The sequence below is a fragment of the Natator depressus genome, chromosome 13 (assembly GCF_965152275.1).
Source record: "Natator depressus isolate rNatDep1 chromosome 13, rNatDep2.hap1, whole genome shotgun sequence".
NCBI classification, from domain to species: domain Eukaryota; kingdom Metazoa; phylum Chordata; order Testudines; family Cheloniidae; genus Natator; species Natator depressus.
The window spans coordinates 16,251,206-16,274,778 of NC_134246.1; positions in this window are offsets into that span (position 1 = coordinate 16,251,206).

Below are 23,573 nucleotides of genomic sequence, written 5' to 3' on the forward strand. Positions count from 1 at the left end.
GATATCAGGAACTGTCTCATTATTTCACATTTTAACATCTAATTGAACCCAATCTTAGAAGTTTGGGGTTAGAGTCCCCTTGTTGCACCACAGTAAAGGTCTAGAAAAAAAGGGGGGGGAGAGGAAGGAAAAAATTGATCAAAATTAAAATCCATCTACATTACAATATCAGTTCTGTTAGGGACCCACTTAATTAAAAACTCAGTTCCATCTTGCAGTGTAGATGGGACCTGACTGTTTAAAACTGTGAAACATGATAACCTTGTTGCAAGTTTTACTGCTCACAGGCTCTGCTTCAAGATAAACCTAATCATGTGTGGTCTACTGAGCCAGAAACACCCAAGCAAAACAATCCTATGGTTCCTGATACAATTATTAGAAGCTGTGGTTCAAATGCAAGTAGCTGAGATGTCTCAGGAGTGTTATGGGGTGGGAACATTATTGCTAGACAGGTCATTCCACGTAGGTGCTTAATAATAGAGCACAGAATTGTTAAGGATACATATGAACTCATTTGTCTATCAACAAATGTGTCCAAAATAACTATCCTGAACTGTCAAATCGAGGAGATGCCGTACATTCTGTACCCGGAGAGCTCAGTCACCCAGTGCTTTGGGGCTGTTTACTTTGTATCTCCGAGTTCTGCAGGTGTGTGGCCTGTGGGAAGATAAAAGGGGGCAGGGAGGGAATATTTAACAACTAGGAAGATAATAAGCATAGTGCTGTGTTCAGGAGATTTGACTGAACTGTAGGTGGAGGATGATTTCAAAGAGCAGACGTATCTAATTACCCGGAGGTGCAGTGCAGTAAAGAACAATCTGTTTAGTTTGAGGGCAGTCATCAGGCCCAGGCTTAACAACAGAGATGCCTAAGCATTGGCATTCTTTTCCAGCCTGGGAATGTGGCTGTTTACTGTGTTTCTGCTCAGGGCCGGATTTTGGAAACTGCCCAAGCGACCCCAACTCCCCTGTGGCTTTGTGGCTATCGGTGAGTCTCTGAAAATGCAGCTCTTGGACAATCTCTGCAGTGGACACCTGGCTGAGTGAGGGAGAACTAATAGCTGTGCATGGTGAAGTGAGCCAAGCTAGTCTTAACCAACCACATTCGTGTTGCTTAAGCTGCCAGGTATATGGGGCAAACTGTATTGTCCAGGCTGCTTTGTATACCTGCCCTTTCTTTTGAGGTGCCAGCATTCCAACAAGAGAAGAGCCCAAACCAAAATCCTGGCTCAAAACACTCCTGGGATTTGGACGAATCCAGATGCACGCTTGTGCCTACAATGGCCAAAGCCAGACCCTGGGCTGGAACACCCCAAAACTCTGGGGCAAGCTTGGTTGCAGATCTACATACATTCTGGGACTCTAAGGCAAGAAGGGACCTCCACATCTAGTCTGACTCCACAGGCCACCAATGCCAGCTACATCTTGCAGCAGTTGTAACAGCTGGCACATTGGACATCATTGCTCAGCCCCGAGGGGGTGTGTCCAACAGCCCTGGAAAGTAGCCTGCTCGCATCTGATGGCAGACACTGCTGGGGAGCACAGAGTGCTTCTTTCGACAGCATGTAGATAAAGCAGCATACAGCCTGCTCCTGACGGTGTTCTGCCTGCATCTGCCTTAGCTGGACAGAATGTCTTAGAACATTTTGCCCAGACCAGTACAGTTCCAAACTCCACCCCATAGTGCTCCACATGGGATCAAGGACACAGCGTAGCTAAAAGGATGCAGAGAATTATATGTATTTACTTTCTCCACAGAACGTATTAGAGATAAAGAAAGCTCTTCATCAAAGAGAGGGGGTAGGGAAGAGTCGTCTTGTTCTAATAGAGCACATTCTTCTAACCCTAGATACAACGCGAGATGCTTTACAGAGACGCGATTCACCCCTTAACATTCTACTGGCAACTGAGTATTGCAAGGTGCGAACAACCCCACTGTTCTGCATTAAGTATTAATTTCCATACCAACATGGTAAATTGCAGGTCTGTTTCTGTAGTGTTGTATTGTGGTATTAAACTGCACCAACATCAAAAAATCAGAATGATCATCCCACTTTACATTGTTTATTCATTACTTCCCTATAATTTTTAATAAAACATCAGGCTACCCTCCGAGAACTGTGGAGGACTTAGGTAAACAATAAACTGATTATTTTAGAGCATGCTTGTTAGTCATTTGATAACAGGCTAATTTTCCCAGGAGTCTGGAGTTGCCAAAAGTGGTTGTTTTAAATGCTATCCTTAATGCAAGAATGGAATTCTTCACCATGCAATGACTTTATCTGCTGTCTTTTTTTTTTTTTCCAAGAACTGTCTAAAGTATTCAGTACCAGCCAGTGCTTTCTCAGTTTCAAGGAATCGGAGATAGTTCCTCTCCTCAAGAACCCAAGTAGTGAAGGTTAGGGAGGAGGTTTGAATTTCTCTATCACGTTGGGACGCTACTGTCTGAATATTCAGCAGATCTCTTTGGTTCTTCCTGTACCATTCTCATTCAGTTAATTTCACGTGATCAGCTAAGGTTTGCCTGACCTGTGCTGCTTTGATTAGATGGTCACACTTTTTTAAGGTATTCTGGTGCTAATAAATTATCTTGGCCCCAAAAGGCTAGTAGAAAGCCTTTGACGTAAGCTTTGCTCAGAGCACCAGTCTGTTTTGTAGATTTCAGGGGAGAAATGTCTCCCCAAACACAACAACCAAGACTTCTTCAGAGCCTTAATAAAAGTAGAAGGGAAAGGAATCACCTCTTGCAGCCGCCGCAACAAAATGCTGCATTTATCAGGCTGGAAGACAAACCTCTTTCTGTCAGTGAAACATCAGCATGGTTTCAGGGTTTGCTTAGACTGTGCGCTGGGAGTGAGTGTTGGCTGCGTTCTGCAGCCATGGACTTATCTGGAAAAATCTAATTGAGGGGAAAGAAAATGGTCCTTAGGTGTCAGGTTCATCCCGAGTGACATTCCAGTGAGATCAGTAATAGCGCCAGGAATGCATTTGGGCTGCTGCACTGCATCAGATCAGCAGGAGGTTTGTGTATAAGGACCAGGAATTGATAGCAAAACTTGAGAGCAATTAATTCCAATGCAGCTGTTTGCTCCCAGGCTTGCAGCCGGATGTTTCAGAGGAAATGGATCACTGGGATTAGTTGTGCTGTACAGGCACAGCCCAGCAGGAGGGTGGTGCAGCGCGGCACTGCCCCTGAAAAAGCTCAGGGTCTGCTGCTCATGTTCTTCAGCAGTGGTTCTCAACCAGCGATACACGTATCCCTGGGGGTACGCAGAGGTCTTCCAGGGGGTACATCAACTCATCTAGATACTTGCCTAGTTTTAAAACAGGCTACGTAAAGAGCACTTGCGAAGTCCGTACCAACTAAAATTTCATACAGAGAATGACTTGTTTATATTGCTCTATATACTGTACACTGAAATGTAAACACTATATTTATATTCCAATGGATTTGATAATTATATGAAAAAAGGAGAGTCAGCAAATTTTTCAGTCAGTATGCTGTGACAATTGTATTTTTTATGTCTGATTTTTGTAAGCAAGGACTTTTTAAGTGAGGTGAAACTTAGGGGTACATAAGACAAATCAGACTCCTGAAGTTTTTGGAAAGGCTGAGAGTCCTTGTTCTACAGGGTGTGCTGCTCATTGCCCCTCCCCACAGTACAGTCTGGCTTTGTGGGCTGCTACAGAGAGGACATGGGACCATGAACCTGCTGCTCCTTGCTCCCTTTGGGAACATGGGTGGAAGCTGTCCCTGTGTTCATTTAAGTGTAGGGATCTCAATTAACCCTGATCTTTATTCAGGGCCCTTCTGCCCTCCCTGTACTGCACATCTGGGTTCAAGCCAAGACATTATTATTTATTTATTTTATTTTATTTATTTGGTATTCTACCATAGCACCTATGAGGCCTGGCTATGCACTAGGACCCCATTCAGCTAGGTGCCGTACAAACATGAGGCATAGTCTGGTCCTTGATCAACTGGTTTCTTGAGTTAGTCTTAGCTATTTCCCCCATATAGACAAGCCCTAATGTAGAACAGCTATTTCAACTTTGCCATGTGGACCCTCTTTTTTCCATGCTCCTATTCCCTGTGGAAGTGGACTAACCTAAATGCAGTGTGGAATAAAAGTATCCAAGTAGGCAGTTAGTGTGGAATAGTTACTGTGCTTTCAGTTGACTCCCTAGCTTACTTCACATTAACCTCCTGTGTAGACAGCCCTTAGTGTCCTCTCCTTTTTTTAATCCTCCTTGGGTGAGAATCCTTCAAGGGAGCCCTCCACTCAGCATATCTATTTTTGTCATTCCCTGCTGTGCCATTAAATAGGGGGCAGCTTTGCATCATGAACTAAAAGGAACTGGACTTGAGCAATTTAGTGGCAGGAGTGCAGGAATAATCACCATGGGGAAAGGCAAAATGGCATATAATTGGCAAGGATTGTGAAATGTTATGCACTATCTTTGGAGAGGAAATCTTTGATTGGAGACAGATTTTCAGCCTCTAAGAGTTGAAGATGGTGCTAAACTCCTTTTCTGGTGCTACAGATTTTCAGAACTATAACTGGGCACGCCAGAGGCAAAAAGCAAATGCTCATGCCGCTTTCTGTAACAATTGCTTCATTCAGAGGTTCTCAGTCATTTTTGTAGTGTAGTCTTCATCTTAACAAAGACATTGTCTTGTGGACATCTCCCCTCCCATTGGTGACCACGCATCCCTGTGGCAACTATACACTGGCTTACATGGAAAGAAACATGAGGAGAGCATGTATGTACTTTTCACAGCTTTTAAAGCAATTTAGCTGCTGCAAACCGGGAGAAGAGCAGCATGCCACTGGACTGCTGAGGGATGTTCGTCTCCGAGCTCTAGGAATATGCTGGGGTGATGCTTTGGGATGCATTGAGTTCTTGCTATTCTTTGCAGATTGCAGTTGTGGTAGCTTTTCCCCACCTTTCTCACCTTCTCATTTAAACCCTAAAAGAACTTTATGCTATAGGAGAGCTCTGCTGAAAGGGTCCAATGCTGTTCAAGTCAGTGGAAGTTTTGCCACAGACTTCAGTTATCACAAAATCAGAGTCCTAAATCTGCCCTTTTAAAGTAAAAATCTCTTCTTGCCACCCATCTCTTCTCTCTGCCCCATATGTTACAGCTCGAGATGAACTTATATCCAGTGCTTAATTTGTAATGGAAGAGGTGCCAGGGCTGAAGCAATTTTTTTACTTTCATAACTGATGCACTAAGCCAGAGCTATGAACTGCCAAGCCTAGAGGCACTGCCTGTGTCTCCCAAAGCTCAGGTATTTTGGGGTCTGGAATTTTGGTTTGGCCCTTTATAGAGATAATGGAAGGCTGCCAGAATTGGATTTGGATTCAGCATTCACTGGGCCTGATGCTTTGGTTTGCGGTCATCTCTGTGAATAACAAAATCACTTTGAATGTCCTGCAAACAAAAGCACAACTTGCTTATTGCTGTCTTGGTGTTATCTGGACGGGTGATCTGCTAGGTCACTCCAATCCTTGACTCTGGGAGCCAGCCTTACCCTGCTCTGCTGTGAGAACCCCCACTCCTCGGCTGTTCACGCACAGCCTCTGGCATGTAAACTGCTTGGATTGTGCAACCGAATGACACTAGCTAATATCTCCAGTCCCAGACACAACCCTAGAAACCTCTGTCTTGCAGCTTCCGGTTATGCTCACTGGATGCTGCAAGCTTATATGAGTTCGTCAATTTAACAAAGAAATTGATATGTACCAGGCTTGTTATCCCAAGGGGCGTGTCTGACATGCTTCAAACCAAACGCACTGCTTCAGGTAGAATAAACAAATGTATTAAGTACAAAGATAGATTTTAAGTGATTTATAAGTCAAAGCACAACAAGTCAGATTTGGTCAAACGAAATAAAAGCAAAACACATTCTAAGCTGATCTTAACACTTTCCGTGCCCTTACAAACTTAGGTGCTTCTCACCACAGACTGGCTGTGGTTGCCCTTCAGCCAGGTTCTCCCCTTTGATCAACACTTCAGTAGCGTGGTGGTGTCTGTAGATGGGGGTGGAAGAGAGAGGAAGAGCATGGCAAATGTCCCTCCCTTTTATCATATTCGTTCTTCCCTCTTGGCTTTGCGCCCCCCGCCCCCTTCAGAGTTAGGTGAGCATTACCTCATTGCAGTCCCAAACTGACCAAAGGAAGGGAGGTGACTCACTCGAGAGTCCAATCGATCCTTTGTTGCTGCCTTGGCCAGTGTTCTTTTGTTCCTGTGAGGCTAGGCTGGGTTTATCCCATACAAGCACTGATGAGGTGTGAACTGCCCCTCTGTTCCTGGAGAGTTTTGCCTGGGCTTGTTTTAAGCCATGAGGACACATTTTCAGCCTCATAACTATATACATGAAATTACAACCTATAACATTACTATAACATAATAACAACAACAATGCTCAGTGCATCATGAGCCTTCCGAAGACACCCGACACGGCAAACTTTGCATTGGATACCACATAATCGTATAATAAGGATAAACATGGGGGTGCAGGGTGTTCCCCCGAGGCACAGGGTGTTACAGTGAGATAAGAGCTTAAGCACAGTCTTGAACTCATAGACTAAATCTTTTCAATTTCTGAATAAAAAAAATCCAGAACTAAAATGTTATAATTTAAATTTTTTTTTTACTCACTTATACTGGCTTTATACCCATGTAATTTCAGGGGCTAGAGTGGAGCCCATCCTGACTTACACCAGTGAACATGAGGAGAATCTGGTCCTTAGTTTTCTTGGCAACTCACCATGAGGTGGTATGTCCTTCAAAGGAAGATGGAGGGAGGTTAATGAGCAGAAGAAAGTGACTCCCTAGGAGAAGAGTTAAACAGAGCACTGCTAAGCTCTGGCATTATTTTTAGACTAAAGTAGAGCAAAACTGACTTAGCTCTTCTTGCTAACTCCAGCATGCACATTAGGCATCCCTAACCCTGGTGAGAAAGTAGGTCACGATGCAGCTGGACACACAACAGAGGATGAGGCGTCTATTTAGGCTGTGTATTGTGAGCATCTGCATTTATGATTATTTATAATTGCATGGAAGAAATGGCAATTAAAATCTGGTGCAATCACTGGACAGAACTTTTTGACCGCTCATAAATGCATGCGATGGAAACTTTTTTTTCCTGAACAAAATCAAAGTGCTAAATGAACTGTTCAGGCATCTGAATGTTTCCATCTTGGATGCAGAATAAAGTCTCGTGTTTCCAGCTCATCAGTTTTTATTGGCACTCGATGAATTTAGCACAAGCATGGACCAGTCCTGAAATCAGCCAAGGCACAACTTGAATAACAGAGAGGTTATTTTCTGCATCAATACTGTGCTTAGCAAGACTTGTGTGTTCTGAGTCTCTCATATGAAAGCCTACTTACTGCTGAGCACCACTTATCTAAGGAAGCAGTGCTTATGACTTCCACACTCTGGGAATCCTTTTGGAGAAATAAACAAGATGGGTTTTCATCTCTGAAGAAACAATATTGCACTTAAATATCCATCACCTGCTTCTACTACAAGTGCCCCCAAATCCTACCTGTGATCACTTATGTGATCTATAACTTTTCAATATCTAGAAGTAGAATCTAGCACTAGCAAATGATCAACTGGTATGGACTGAATCATTCACATAAGAAACTGATGTTCTAGATACTTAGCTTCAATAATGGTCACTGCTTATCTCTCTCTCTGGTTACTTATATGTCCCTCATCTCTGTCTCTATCTGAATATGCTGAGCCTGTACTATTATCTCTGTAATGCTACCTGTCACTCTGTAACATGGTCATTTTGGTGTAGCTTATGTGCATAAATACATGTAATGCTACTGGTGAAACCAACCATTTCAGAACAAGTGACTACACATAATCAACATCCATAATCATTACAACACTCTCATCTTCCTTTTCATCCAGACCTATTGTACAGAACCTGGGCTGACTCTTGGGTCTAAAGATCTTGTAGAACCGTTCCTCTTTGTGAGCCCTTGAGTGCTTCTCCTCTGGACCTTAGATAACTTTTGTGCTCTGAAACTTCCATGACTAATACTTTAGGTTGGGATTTCCAAAGGTGCCTAAGGGAGTTGGGTGCCCTACTCCCACTGATGTACTATAGGAGTAGGGCTCCTCACTCCATTAGGTACCTTTAGAAAATCCAGCCTTTAAGCTTTTTTGCTTCTCCTCCTTTAAACATTATTAATATGCATACAGATGATTAATTAGCTGATGTTTAAAGCATTGTACAAACAAGTGAAATGCTGTATGAGTGCAAAATTTTTGTAATAACTGGCTAATTCCTGAAGTTGCCACTTAGCATGTACTCAGGCAAAACACTATAGCTTTAATGGGAGCATTGCGTGGAGTGCAAGTGTCAATTTGGCTTGTTACTATTCTGCAGCTACCAGTGGATAAATCAGAATGGATTGAGAAGGAGAAATCCTTTGTCACTCCTCATCTTTGACAATCGAGTAGAAAGGAAGGAAACAAAAAAGAAGTGAAAAAAGTAACTTTTGATTGTCTGGACTGCATCATCACAACAAGCACACTGTAGGGCTGTTACACAAAACTAAACACACAAATCACACAACAATCAACAGATCATTGACACATTCTGAGGGATTAAGTTTAGGTCAATAGTTTTCATTTTGTAATATAATTAGTGCATAGAAATTCAGCCCAGTAGGTGAGCAATAATGCGTTACATCATATCACATTAATGGAGTGAAGTCTGATCCAATTAGCATTGTCCACATTTGAAGCTAGCAGTGCAAAAAACCAAACCAACCCCCAAACCCACCCAACCAACCAAAGCCCCATCCTATTCCTAGGTCTAGGATATTTGTGAATGAATATGTTTTGGCCAGTTTGCGCTCTTTGAGTGTCAGCGTCCCGCAAGTATTTATTCCACTGAGTTTCACTAGCACAAATGCTTTTGGAAACCAAATTTTAACTTGGTTCACTCATGTCTCGATCCTGCAAGATGCTGAGCCCTCAGACCCTGATCCTGCAAAGCATTTAAACATGTGCTTAACCTTTACGCAAGTGAGTAATCTCATTGACCTTAGATATCTCCAACATGGGAAATCTGCACAAACCTAGCCAGCTACTATTTCTTTAACTAGCGATATGTTTTTAAATTTAGTTTAACGGTACATCTAATTTAAATGTACATGTGTAACCATTTACAGGGAGCCATCATGAGTTTTAAAGGATAGATGTATGACCCAAAACAACTTCGGCCATGTTCAGACTTTGTTGACTAAATCAGCCAAGAGCAATTTTTTTTACACTTTATTTTAAGCCCTTGAAATGGAAATGCTACCAGACTACAAACTCTTATGATGCTGGGTCTAAGCAAATGTATGCTGCAAAGTACAAGGTAAAAATGCATAAGGACTGCTGAGCGGTTTCAACGGTTTGAATTCCATGCAAAGTGCAGGCAACAGTCACTGTCCTCATTTGAATAGTTAAAAAAAAAAAAAAAAGGCTATTGTGCCTGAATGAAACATCTGGAAGTTTGGTGCCAGCAAATGTCCCCCCCCGCCCCCGGTAAAGAGATTGTAAATCTACATTCTTTTGGGGTTAGGCAATTCTTAGGAATGTTCTACCTGAATGCTCCAACCCTTCTTCTAAATACATGGCTCCGCATTATAATATAATATAGGCATTCTGGGACCAACTCACAGGGAGTTCTAGGGCCAGATCTGCAGCTGTGCTGAGTTTACGTTTGATACAGTTGAGGAGAGCTGGGGGCAGATCACCTTTTCATGGCCCTGGGATAGTCAGGGCCAAAACCGCCCTTGTTGTAATTTAGAGCACCCTAAGCTGCAGAGATATCATCAGGATTGTTTGTGCTGGGGAATATTCTAGCGAGCGGGCTCCACCAAACTCCTGTTGCACACATTCTCGTTGCGCTGGCCCCAATATACACTCTATGTGCAAGACAGAAGGAAGCCAGTGATGTAAAACCAGCTAGGTTGGCTCTGTCACCCAAGGTCTCCTTTGTGTTAGGGAGAATCCTGAGCTGCCCTTAAGGGCAGGTCTCCAACTGCTTTATGCTGCCCCAGCAGCCTGACCCAGGGATGAGAGTCTAGCCCAAAATGTGGGGTTCTCTTGTGCTCTTTGACTGTAGAAACGCCCATTATGTAGAAAGCTAGGCCTTTGGCACCTTGCAGGCATAAGTCCTACGTACTCACTTTGTAAGGGATGAATAGCTACTCCTCAAACATTCACTCTGAAACTGTGTCTCCCTGGTTGTAGGTCAAAATGTGGGAGCAAATGTTGTGGGAAAAATTTTTGCAGATGAAAGGAAAAGCACCCTTTTGAAAATGTAGCCCTAAATGAATATGTTGAAAAATATTTGTTCCTGGAAATGGTGACTTAAAAATAAATTTTAATATGTGCAATTTACAGGGTATCCACTTTCTTTTGGTTTATTTTAATTACTTTTTAATCCAGAAAAAATACACTGTGTGTGTGTGTGTGTGTGTGTGTTAGCTATTACACTTTTCATAAATCATGTAATAAAGATTCTAATGATCGATTAAAAAGCATATGTTACATTTGCACATCTATGTGTGCTGAGTGGATGCACAAAATGAGACTTCAGATAAGGGACCTGAACACTCAGAAGTGCCTTATTAGCTATTTGTATTGGCAGTAACTCCACCTGTTTTGTGCACACAATTGCCTTTGAGCTTAATCAGAAACTATTTAATTTAGCTATTTCTGGGAACTGAAAAGAACAGAAGAACTAATTCTGATCCATGATAAACAGAGGATAAGATTACCTGGCAGGTCATGAGGAGGAGGAACATTTTCATGCAAAGTCATCACATTATCTGAAATGTTTTAAAAATGGGAAGTATTCATTTTAAAACAACAACCTCTTTGCTTCCTCAATGCCTCCCCTCAACATACACCACTTTTAAAAGAATCAGAGAGTGCTTTCCTCCCACAAGCAGACTATTCTAATCATACTCTAGATCAGTGGCTCTCAACCTCTCCAGACTACTATACCCCTTTCAGGAGTCTGATTTGTCTTTGCGTACCCCAAGTTTCACCTCACTTAAAAACTACTTGCTTACAAAATCAGACATAAATACAAAAGGGGCACAGCACACTGTTACTGACAAATTGCTGACTTTCTCATTTTTACCATATAATAAAATAAATCAATTGTTTATAAATATTGTACTTACGTTTCAGTGTATATAGTATATAGAGCAGTATAAACAAGTCATTATCTGTATTAAATTTTAGTTTATACTGACTTCTCTGGTGCATTTTATGTAGCTTGTTTGTTAAACTATACCTAGATGAGTTGATGTACCCCTTTGGAAGACCTCTGTGTACTCTCAGGGGTACGTGTACCCCTGGTTGAGAACCACTGCTCTAGAAGAAAGCTTAGATGCTCAAAGCTTCTCTGTGGATATCTGTACTAGTACACAGATGCAGCTACGTTGCTACAACCCCTCCTCCCCTTTTTGTGGTGTAAAATGGCCTTCAAAGTGGGGTAAGTCACAGGAGAGCAGGCCATCTACATTAGGCATTTAGCTCTGGGTGAGCTACAAATATCTCCAGGACAGACAGGCCCTCTGATCTCACAGGGGTGGTAATAGATTAAGAACCTAAACAGACCAGAATAGGGATTTTTTCCCCCTTCAGCTGATCTGCCAGAGCTGGGTTTTTTAGTTGTTGGGTTTTTTGTTTTGTTTTTCCCCTTCAGTCAGCTGGACACATTACTGAGGAACATGTGGCCTTGTGTTATACTCTTATCAAAATAAGCCATGTGTGTTTGAATTGTATTAATTCATGGCGGTGTGAGATGAACTCTGGCATGTCTAAAAGTTATACAAGCACCAGGAGATATAAGGAGATGGTTGAGATCTGAGAACAACTCTGTTGTCTGATCATCAAGACATTCATTTTATTACCTTTCTTTTCACTTCTGCAGTGACTACTGCCTGCTTTATCTGGGCATAGGGAGAACCAAGGAAAAACTATAGCAGCACTAAGATCAGTGCCTTTCCCTGAGCCACAGTGCAATCCGTTCTCATGCCTTTTTTCAAATGGCTTGGCTTTTCTTCAGGTTTCTGCCTATTATTTCCCACCTCTGCTTCTATTTTTGGCTGCTTGCTGCTGGTACTGAATGGCAGGCTAAGTATTCCAAGCTAGCTGCCCACAGAGCAAGCCCTGAAAAGTGTCCCATTCTCTGCATGCCTACTGCGAGGGAAATAATGCAGTATCAGCATGGAGCAAAGCCAAACTCTCCTACTCTGCATTTTTCCTCTCTCCAGGAGGCCACTACTCCCAAAGGAGAAAACTCCTTTACTTGTTGCAAGAAATTTGGACTCTTGCCATTCACAAAGAGTATAGTGCTAGATTAACTGCTAAAGTAATGAGCTGTATTTGGCAGAACCAGTGACCTCCCTGTACAGATGAAAATGCCACCAAAGAAAGAGATGAAGTGTGAGAGCTAATACATTTTATTGGAAGAAGAGCGCCGTGTAGCTAAAAGGTTGTTTCTTTCACCAACAGAAGCTGCTCCAATAAAAGATATTACCTCACCCACCTTGTCTTTCTATCCTGGGACCAAGACAGCTGCTACAACTCTACAAACCCCAAAGAAAGAAGCAAGTGCTGGTGATGTTGCTTTGAAATTCTATTTTGAAAATAAAGTATGGGATAGTAACACAAGGGTCAGTCCTGCAGTTGTTACTTGCCCAAAACTCCCATCAGAATTAATGGACCAAATCCTGCAGGGTCTGATGCAGAGTTTACTCAGGCTAAACTCCTACTGCACCACTGGGAGCAGAACTAAAGACTATATGATCAAGCCCCCCAAATTCTTATTCAGGTAACATTCCCATTGGCTTTAGTTGCAGCTGATGGCAATCAGTACTGAAGGAGGCACTCCCCATCTTGCAAAATCAGGCTCCCTTTAACTTAAGGAGTGCAGGATTTGGCTGTTGGCTTGCTAAATTCAAGCACAGTATGGATAAATAGTTTGCATGGATGTGCGGGGTGGTACGGGTATAATTACGAAGAGACATCATTTCTGGTCCACTTAAGACCTTGTCCACACTGGGATTATAGCCATGGGTGCAGCTGGCCCTAATGTAGACAGGGTAAACCTCTATAAACTCAGATTTGCACTGAGGTAAACTGCACCAGTGCAAGTCATACTGCATTGATGTAGATTGTCTGTGCTAGGTGTTTGCATGGGTGCAGCTACAACCAGGTCTGAAATTCTAATGTTGACAAGGCCTAAGTGTATTCAGCTGTCAGGTTATGGGAAATAGCTTGGTTTTTTTTTTCTCTGCAGTGTCCTAATGCAAAGTGCCATGTTATGGAGCTGATAGCGTGATCTGAAACTTAAAACCACAAGGAACGTTTCACTGAGCTTCCTGTTCAGAAGGGAGTGTGTGTTTGACAGTTACTTTCTTTCGAGTCAGACGCTCAGTGTAAGCTCTGTTATCTCAGCACAGGAGCTGTGCATCAGGTGGGGGGTGGGGGGAGAGGTAAGAGGAAGGAAATATTAGATTGCTCTCTCTAGTGAAATGCTACCTTGTCATGAAAGGAGATGATGTGGTTTAGGGGAGACTAAACAGACTCTTCTGCCTATCTCAGATGCCAAGTGTTTAGCCTGGATTTGAAGTCTACCATTTTATTTTTTTAATTAAAGACAATTTTATGGTCTGTTTGCAAATTTCTCTCTTCCGACTACAGTGGTTTCAGTTCATGTGTGAGAATTTCCATAAAAAGCTTTTAGGTATGAGAGAGTCTTCATGGAATAAATCAAAGTTTTATTAAAACATAGCATTCCTGGAGGACTGGATGGCTCAGTGGGATTGGTAATAGGACACACAACCTTTTGCAGCTAGGTCATGGGTTCTAATCTAGTTGGTGGGTATTGACTAAGTGGTAGTCGTTGCCACTTGCTAGCTATTCTGTGCCCTACTAAAAGGGGAATGAATGGTTCTTGATCCTGTTCACTGGGGACAGGTGAGTCCATGTTATGTAAATCACCATTTCCATTGTGTCTACCTAGCTAGCTTCTTATATAGCCTGCATCACAATGATATCTGATGGTCTTCCCAAATGATGGCCTGATTTGCATGAGCCTAAGGGCACCCACAACCTCTCTTCCCTGCAGGCAGTGGACTTTATGGGTGAAATCTTGGTCGCACTGAAGTCAATGGGAGTTTTGCTATTGACTTCAGTGGGGCCAGGGTGTCATCCTATGTATTTTAAATGGGAAGTGTCTTTAAAATGCGGTGTTATAGTGGGAAGGGCAGGTCAAAGGAGTGGGTTTAATATTTTGCTTGGAAGATGTGAACTGGGGCCTGTACTTGTTGGTTTCTGGGGTGCCACAGGTGCCCCTGTTTTTGCGGATACAGACTAACACGGCTGCTACTCTGAAACCAGTTAGAATTGTAGATAGTCAGGGTTTGAGCCTGCATCATTGAGCTTAATTGGAGTTTTTCTATTTGATTTTAATGGGAGCAGGAGCAAGCCCTTAGAGTGTACTTGCTAATATATACAAGAATGTGCAAAAATAATTGCGTCCCTTTGACATTCATTGTGCTTAGAGGGTTTTTTAATATTTAAAACAAAAATAACTTGAAAATGTTGACTGGGTGTAAGATCTGTTGGGTTTTTTTGTTTGTTTTTTTAAATATATAATAATCTAAATCCTTCTTTTTCCTAACTTTACAGTTACTCTAAAGCCAAAAGTACAACTAGTCTTATGACTTCCTCAGGCCCCTACAATGAATCTGCCACTCATCTTGGATTAAAACCCAGAGCATTGGCCTGCTAAACCCAGGGTTGTGAGTTCAATCCTTGAGGGGGCCATTTAGGGATCTGGGACAAAAATTGGGGATTGGCCCTGCTTTGAGCAGGGGGTTGGACTAGATGACCTCCTGAGGTCCCTTCAAACCCTGATATTCTATGACTCTGTCAGTCTCAGAAAAGAGGCCTGGGAATGAATGTGTGCTTGACTACCCCCTCACCTATACAACAGTGTGTAACAAATGGAAAAAAGAGGAAGTAGATAGCTATTGAATATAAATTAGAAGCTAAAAACTGAGAAAGGAAGCCAAAGGACGAAAAGAGAAATCTGTGACCAGAAAAGGCAGAAGTGTTCAATAAATCTTTCTCTTGGTATTTGGGTGGAAAAGCCCAATGATGTTATCATAGCATATATGATGATGGAATACTTTCCGTTCCAACAGTAGCTAAGGCTGCTGTCTAACAGCAGCTACTAAAGTTAGACATTTTTTTTTAAATCCGCAGGTCTGGAAAACTTGCATCCAAGTGTTTTTAAAAGAGCTGGCCTAGGAGCTCTCGTGGACCGTTGATCTTCATTTTTAATGAGACTTGGAACACTGGGGAAGTTCCAGAGGACTAGAAGAAATCTAATGCTGTGGCAATATTTTTAAAAGGGTAAATGAGATGACCTGGGTAATTATAGGCCTGTGAGCCTGTCACTGATCCTGGAAAAGATAATGGAGTGGCTGCAGTGGTGGATTAATGATTTTGCTGTCCCTAGGCCCAGAAATAATTGCCGCTCCCCCCCCGCCCCCAGCTCACCTCCGCTCCGTCTCCTCCTCCTCCCCTGAGCACGCCACCGGGTCCTGTTTCTCCCCACTCCCTGCCAGTGCTTGTGCGCAAAACAGTTTCGCGAAGGGGGGGAAACATGGCGTGCTCAGGAGAGGAGGCGGGGCTGGGGCGGGGATTTGGGGAAGGGGACCAATAGGGGCAGGGAGGCGGTGGGGAATGAGGGCGGGGAAGGGGTGGAGTTGGGGCGGGACTGGGGGCAGAGGGCGCGAACTGGCACTGGGGGAAGCAGCCTCTGGCTGCTATTATAAATTTGCTGCCCCTGCAAATTTGCTGCCCTAGGCCTAGGCCTTGTCGGCCGAGGCATTAATATGCTGCTGAGTGGCTGATATCAGACCACCTTAATCAAGAATTTAAGGAGAGTATTTTTGATTAATATCAATCAACATGGTTTTATAGAAAATAGATCTTGTGAAACTAACCTTGATATCAATTTTTGATGAGCTTACAAATTTGGTTGATAAAGGTAATAACTAGTATTGATGTAATTTTGGGGAAGTTCTCTGGCCTGTTATGCAGGAGGTCAGACTAGATGATCACAATGGCCTCTTCTGGCCTTGGAACCTATGAATAAATATGAATATAATTCTGACGCATTTGACATGGTACTGTGCAACATTGTGACTGGAACATTATAAAATATGGCACATGTGAACTGGATGATCAGCTAGCTAACTGAGTTCTCAAAATATTACAGACAGGGAATTGCAACCAAGCAGGTATGTTTCAGTGGGGTCTCACAGGGACTGCGTCTAGGCCCTACACTAGATATTTTCTTTTAGGCCATCAAAAAAAAAAATAAAATCATAACTCAGAAAGTTTGCAGATGAGACACAGATTGGGGGAGTGATCACTGATATGGAATGATCTTGATCCCCTGGTAAACTAGATACAAGTGTATGGGGACTGTTGCCCCCTTACTAACGTTCAGTGGGGGTGTTTTGGTTGGCTAGCTCCCAGTACTAAAAGGGGAAGGGTCTATGGGAAACCAGGACCCTCAGACTGACAGCCCCCAGGAACAATGGGGAGAGGCCAATGCTCCAGGTCAGCCTGAATGACGGGGTGGGCAGGCTAATCAGGGAGTCAGGAGGCCAGGGAGGTCCCGTCCTCCCTGTGAGCTGGATTTGCCTGGGTCAGACAGAGTGGGGCCGAGCTAGGAGAAAGGAGGGGCCCAAGCTAAGCTGGGGAGCAGAGCTGTGCCAGATCCAGAGGGACCAGAAAAGCAGCCCAGAGAGAGCAGACCCTGTCCTGGGAGCAGAGCTGCAGCCCCAAAGCCAGAGACACAGCCCAGAGAGAGCAGACTTGCCCTGGGAGCAGAGCTGCTGCAACCAGAGCCAGACGGGCCAGAAAAGCAGCCCAGGAAGCGGGTCAGTGCTGGGACCAGAGTCACAGAAGCAGCCTGCAGAGCAGACCTGTCCTGGGAGCAGAGCTGCAGCAACCAGAGCCAGAGGGGCCAAAGAAGCAGCCCAGGAAGCTGGAGGCAGAGCAGCAGCAGCAGTGCAGAGACAGAGTGGTGGAGCTGGGGCTGGAGCAGTCTGGCGCTGGGAGACCGAGGGGGACCCTGGGCAGCGGGCCCAGCACAGGGAGACGCCTCAGCCAAGAGGCTCTGCAGGCCAGGCTTGGATCGTAACCCCAACAGGGCGAGGGCGACACTGGGAAGAAGGGTCCTACCACTTAGAGCCTGAGAGTATGTGGCCACCACCAGAGCAAGTGTCCAACCCACAGCATCCCTGCAGCACAGCCAGGGCCTGAGAAGAAGGCCTGGGACTTACAAGGAACAGACTGTGAACTGCCCGGACATTCCAGAGACACTGTGGTGTTCCCTGCCACAGAGCGGGTTGATGAGTTTCCTCTAACCTTTCCCATTTTTCCTTATTCTTTTTAAAATTAATTGTTGATTAAATAACTTCAACTTGTATGTAATTGTCAGTGGGTCAGAGAAGTACCCAGTGCAGAGAGAGTACCTTGGGGTGGGGACACCCTAGCCCCTGTCCTAGGTGACCACAGCAGGGTTGGAGGTCGAGCCCCCCAGGAATCCTGGGCCCAGCCTTGTTGGGGTTACGAGGACTCTGCCAGACAGGAGAGTGAAAGGGGAGTCCTCAAGGGCAGGGAGGCCACTGGGTAAAGGAAGTGGCAGCAAGGACTCGGATCCTTTCGCTAGCCCACTTCTCCGGATTAGTGCAGAAGCCAGGAAAGTTCCCCACAATAGCGGGACTATTCCCCCGCCTACACAAGCAAAGAGACTTCTATTACAGCACAATGTAGGGTCATACATCTAGGAGCAAAGAATGTAGGCCACACTTATAGGATGGGGAAATCTACCCTGGGAAGCAGTGACTCTGAAAAAGAGTTGCAAGCCCTGCTGGATAATCAGCTGAACACGAGCTTCTGGTGTAAAGCTGGTGCTAAAAGGACTTATGCATTCCTTGGATGTATGTAAACAGGAGACTATTGAATAACAGCAGGGAGTTATATTACTTCTGCCTTTGGTACTGGTGCCATGCCTCTGGAATACTGTGTCCAGTTCTGGTGTCCATGCTTCAAAAAGGAAGTTGAAAAATTGGAGAGTTCAGAGAGGAGTCATGGAACTGATTTAAAGGATTGGAAAACATGCCTCAGAGAGAGACTCAAGGAGCTCAATTTATTTAGCTTATCAAAGAGAGAGTTCAGGGATCCCAGTCTGTAAGTACCTACATGGGGGAACAGCCCTCTGTTATCAAGCAGACAAACATATAACAAGATCCAATAGCTGAAGCTAGACAAATTTAGGTTTGAAATGGGGTGCACATTGGGTAATTAACTGGAACAACTTACCAAGGGTTCTGATTGATTTTCCATCACCGGTAACTTAAATTGAGACTGGATGTTTTCCTAAAATATCTGCTCTAGTTCAGCCTATTGAACTGAAGCAGGAATTACTTCAGGGATGTCCTGTGGCTGGGTTATACAGAAGTCAGACTAGATGATCACAATGGTCCCTTCTAGAGGCTTTTTCATAGATCTTAAGGCCAGAAGTGGTTTCTTCCTATTCAGGATTGTGGCAGACTGATATGCTGGGGAACCCTCTTGTGCCATGCCTCTTCTATGGATAAGTAGGGGGATCCAGTCTTACAGGGCTTTTAGTCTGGCACCTCTCTTGAGCACGCACCCACTTTAAAAAACAAATGCAACACTATAGCCAACCCTGCAGAAAAAGAGCTAGAAGAACATTAGAACAGCTGTTCTGGGTCAGACCAAGTGTCCATCTAGCTCAGTACCCTGTGTTCTAACAGAGGCCTGTGCCAGATGTTTCTGAGGGAATGAGCAGAGGAATTTATCAAGTGATCCATCCCCTGTGGTCCATTCCCAGCTTCTGTCAGGCAGAGTTTTAGGGACACTCAGAGCATGGGCTTGTGTCCCTGCCCATTCTGGCTAATCGCCATTAATGGATTTATTCTACATGAATTTACCTAATTCTTTTTTGAACCCAGTTATACTTTTGGCCTTCAACATCAATGAGTTCCACAGGTTGATTGTGTGTTGTGTGAAGAAGTACTTCCTTATGGTTTTTAAATCTGCTGCCCAGTAACTTCAATAGGTGATCCCTCATTCTTGTGTTGCATGAAGGGTTAAATAACACTTTATTTACTTTCTCCACACCATTCATGATTTTATAGACCTCTATCATATTCCCCCCTTTGTCAGCTCTTTCCTAAGTTGATCAGTCCTAGTCTTTTTAATCTCTCCTCATATGGAAGCTGTTCCATACCCCTTATCATTTTTCTTGCTCTCCTCTCTATATTTTTCCAATTCTAACATCTTTTTTGAGATGGGGTGACCGGAACTGCACACAGTATTCAAGGTGTGGGCATAACATGGTTTTATATAGTGTCCCTAAGATATTTTGTTTCATTATCTATCCCTTTCTAATGGCTCCTAACATCCGGTTAGCTTTTTTGACTGCTGTTGCACACTGAGCAGATGTTTTCAGAGAACTATCCATGATGACTCCAAGATCTTTCTTGAGTGGTGACTGCTAATTTAGACCCCATCATTTTGTATGCATAGTTGGGATGATGTTTGCCAACATGTATTACTTTGCATTTATCAACATTGAATTTCATCTGCCATTTTGTTGCCTAGTCACCCAGTTTTGTGAGATCCCTGTGTAACTCTTCACAGTCAGTTTTGAGCTAAACTATCCTGAGTAATTTTTGTATCGGCTATAAACTCTGCCACCTCCTTGTTTACCCCTTTTTTCCAGATAATTTATGAATAGGTGGTGAACAGCATCAGTCCCAGTACAGATCCTTGCGGGACCCGCTATTTACCCGTGTCCAGTCTTAAAATAGACCATTTATTCCTACCCTTTGTTTCCTGTCTTTTAACTAGTTTCTGATCCACTTGAGAACTTTCCCCTTTAGCCCATGATTCTGTCCTTTGCTTAAGCTCCTTTGGTGAGGGAAGTTGTCAAAGGCTTTCTGAAAGTCCAAGGACACTATATCCACTGGATCACCCTTGTACACATGTTTGTTGACCCCCCTCAAAGGATTCTAATAGATTAGTGAGGCATGATTTCCCTTTACAAAAAGCCAGGTTAACTCTTCCACAACATATCGTGTTCATCTGGGTCTGATAATTCTGTTCTTTACTAGAGTTTCAACCACTTTGCTTAATACTTAAGTTAGGTTTACCAGCCTGTAATTGGCAGGATTGCCTCTGGAGCCTTTTTTTAAAAACAGGCATTACATTAGCTATCTGCCAGTCATCTGGTACAGAGGCTGATTTAAGCAATAGATTACATACCACAGTTAGTAGTTCTCCAATTTCATATTTGATTTCCTTCATACTCTTTTTGGGTGCATACCATCTGCTTCTGGTGACTTATTACTGTTTAATCTTGTAATTTATCAATTTGTTCCCAAACTTCCTCTATTGACACCTCATTTTGGGACAGCTCCTTAGATCTGTCACCTAAGAAGAATGGCTGAAATGTGAGAATCTTCCTCACATCCTCTGCAGTGAAGACTCATCCATATAATTTATTTAGCTTCTCTGCAACAGCCGTGTCTTCCTTGAGTGCTCCTTTACCACCTCAGTCGTCCAGTGGCCCCACTGATTGTTTGGCAGGCTTCCTTCTTCTGATGTTCTTACAAAAATTGCTTTTAGTTTTTGTGGGTTTTTTTGCTTGTTGCTCTTCAAATTCTTTTTTGGCCAGCCTAATTATACTTTTATACTTGACTTACCAGAATTTGTTCCTTCCTATTTTTCTCAGTAGGATCTGACTTCCAATTCTTAGTCTTTTTGTCTCTGCCTCTTTTACTCTGTTTAGCCATGGTGGAATTTTTTTGGTCTGCTTACTGTGTGTTTTTTGTTTTTGTTTTTTTTTAATTTGGGGTATACATATAGTCTGAGCCTCTATTATGATCTTTTTTTTTAAAAGTTCCCATGCAGACATTGCAGCTTGCAGGCATTTAATTCTTGTGACTGTTCCTTTTTAATTTCCATTTATCTAGCATCCTCATTTTTGTGTTTGTTCCCCTTTTTGAAGTTAAATGCTACTGTGGTGGGTTTCTTTGGTATTTCCTCCCCTACAAAGATGTTAAATTTAATTACATTATGGTTGCTATTACTGAGCAGTTCTGCTATATTCATGTCTTGGACCAGATCCTATACACCACTGAGGACTAAATCAAGAATCGCTTCTCCCCTTGTGGGTTCCAAGACTAGCTGTTCCAAGAAGCAGTCCTTAATGGAGTCTAGAAATTTTATCTCTGCATCCCGTCCTGAGATGACATGTTACCAGTCAATAAGGTGATAGTTGAAATCCCCTATTATTATTGGGTTTTCTGCTTTTGTAGCCTCTCTACTCTCCCCGAAGGTTTTACAGTCGTCCTGGTCAGTAGTATATTCCTACTGCTATACTCTTCTAATTCAAGCATGGGATTTCTATCCACAGATATTCTGTGGTACAGTTTGATTCATTTAGATTTGTATTCTTTGACTCTCTCTTTCACATATTATGTCATTCCCAAACCAACGTGATCTACTCTGTCATTTCTGTATATTGCGTACCCTGGTATTACCATGTCTCATTAATTATCATTGTTCCACCAAGTTTCTCTGATACCTGTTATATCTAAATGGGCTAAGATGAAAGCAGACTGCAAAACTGATATAGTGAAATGAATTGTTCTGTGTTTCAGAACTTTGTAGCTGTCTTTGCCCTGCATGGCTAGATTTGGGGTGGTGGTGGTGGGGGGGGGAGGGAGTTGTACGGTTTATGCTATTATGCAGACTGGTTTGATACATAAGTGAGGTACAGATCAGATTTGGCTTTTCAGAATTGCTTAGGTATACTTGTATGCACAAACTGCATGTGCGCCTTCGTGACTAATCTGTGACAACAAGTACTAACTTCCACTGCTTTCATGTGTAGGTGCTCAGATTCCAGGGTGTTGGGTTTGGTATGAAAACCTGCAGAGAGTAAAGAACAGAGTGGTAAAGCTATGAAGAATTGATATCTAGAAAGCTCCAAATCTGCATTGTTCTGAAACAATTATAATTCTCAAGGCCACAATCTATAAATGCACCACAGGTTTCAGTGAGGATAAAACCCAGGACCCACAGCATTAAAACTGAAGCCCTACAGCTTGATCTAGAAAGGTAGTAGGGACTTGTGGGTCTTGGAGCTCAAGGTTGTGGGATCCTGAGGGCTGATAACCATGGGAGTCTGTCGGTATTTCTCCATGGATTAAATTAGAGAATGACACCCCAATGGGCCTTGAACTGCCATGGACCTCAGACTTGGGCTGAATCTTGCCCTAGCTAGTGGCTGCCCCACAGCTAAGTAGCAAGTTGTCCCTAGTTGAGTCTTTGGTGCTGAAAGATCCACTAACAACCATGGTGTCTGTATGTACCATTTGCAGCCACAGATTCCTTACACCAGTCTCACTTGAAACCACTGCCAGATTCACTTGAAAGGTCTTTGAACCTTATCAAGCCTTTTTGACAAAGCTGGTCTGATTTTCAAGGTTGTAATGGAAATCAGGTGAATTTTCCAGTTGTGCTCATGCATCATTTCTATTTACTAACTATTACAAGGATTATTATGGTAACATCCAGAGGCAGCAATCTGAAATGGGCTCCCATTTTTATGGGTACCATACAAATGTGTGGTGTGTCCCTACCTTAAAGAGCTTACAATCAAAGCAGGTTCCTAAAAGTCCAGTTTCTGCCATAGTTTTGTCAATAAACAATATTAACAGACACTGGTTCAAACCACAGTGTTTAGATCTGGGTTCAGATTTCAAACGTCCCTGAAGCTTAGGGCTATTTGAAATCTGGGGGTTTTGATTCAGATCCACTTCCAATTAACATCAGGCTGAATCTTGAGGTCCTTGACTTCAGAGTGTTATCAGAGTAGGACCTAAGAGAAACCTGAGTAAGAAAGTTCCACTGACAACCGTGGTGTGTATATGAGCCACAAGGCTTGACCCGTAGAGCTTTAACATAATGACTTGACTTGAAAATAACTCTACTACTGTTAGTAAAGTCAGTCCTATGGGAAAAGAGGTACAATCATGGGCTACAGTGGAAGTAACAGTAAGAGAGGAAAATGCTCTTCCCAGCCCCAGCTCCCTGATCTGGGCCAGGGGGCTGTGAATATCAACAACCTTGCCATAGAATAGGGCCGTATCCACTGATTCCAGTGGCCTGTGCCACATGACTATCTACCCTATAACTATCTTGGAACTTGACAACTAGATGGTGCCTCTGCTTAAAGTCACAGCTGACACCAAAAACCAGAAAAAGTTCAGGCAGGTCCTTCTTCTATCCAAACCACTGCACGACCTGACATGTGCTTGGTGCTTTTTAGAAGATCACTTTGATAAGATTTGCCCTAACCGTGCACTTGTTGGTTTAACATCAATCATTAACACTGACATGTG